This window comes from Sinocyclocheilus grahami, unplaced genomic scaffold (assembly GCF_001515645.1).
Source record: "Sinocyclocheilus grahami isolate Dianchi unplaced genomic scaffold, SAMN03320097.WGS_v1.1 scaffold33.1, whole genome shotgun sequence".
NCBI classification, from domain to species: Eukaryota; Metazoa; Chordata; class Actinopteri; order Cypriniformes; family Cyprinidae; genus Sinocyclocheilus; species Sinocyclocheilus grahami.
Genome location: NW_015505212.1, coordinates 3,475,380 through 3,476,106, shown reverse-complemented (window position 1 = coordinate 3,476,106; position 727 = coordinate 3,475,380). Strand labels below are relative to the sequence as shown.

The 727-nt window shown below is 34.3% G+C and overlaps 1 protein-coding gene across 3 annotated transcripts in view; it reads left to right on the top strand.

Moving 5' to 3' along the window:
* tspan9b (tetraspanin 9b) overlaps nt 1-727 on the top strand; it is a 25,960-nt gene that overhangs the window by 21,279 nt on the left and 3,954 nt on the right. The window lies entirely within an intron of this gene.

Sequence of the window (727 nt, the reverse complement as noted above, 5' to 3'; positions counted from 1 at the left end):
GTTTTTATGAATGAACTATTAGCTTTTAATTAAATTATGAACCCTGTTCAGTTCCCTCCCAAACCCCAGTTTAGAAAACCTAGTTTATGATTGTTTATCTTTTCTTTTTTTTTTTTTGCTAAATAACTTGCCAAAACATTATGCACTGTGATTTGTGTATTGCTCTGATTTTTTGTTGTTGTTATTTAACAGATTTAAAAGCAATGCTTACCTCCATTCATAATTATGTACAACATTTTAACATTGCCCAGGGTTTAAAAAATACATGTTTAAACATATAGTTAAAAGTAATTAAACAAGCAGTTTTTTCATACATTTAACGTAAACTTCTATAGGTAAAGATGTTAATGAGTATGTCTGTATAGTAAAGCATTTACACTAGTTGTCCAGAAGAGTAATCAACTAGTTGGCAGACCAGTGTGTACCTGATGTAAATGCTTCACAATACACCATACAACACCAGGGGTTTTGTAGCGCTGCATTGATGGAGAGTGTGGGAGTGCAGAGAAAGGCTGCAAGTGAGAAACAAAAGCATCTCCATTCCCACATTCAAACTGCTTCCATCGTCATGAATAGTGCAAAAACATGCCATATCCCACTTGCTTATAGTTTCTGCTAGCCTTTGGGCAAAACATGGTTAGTTTCCGGGCTTTGGCTTATGTGAACTCTCTAAATGATCTTAGATGTGACACAGCTGACTTAAAAAATGCTTTGTGTGATATATATA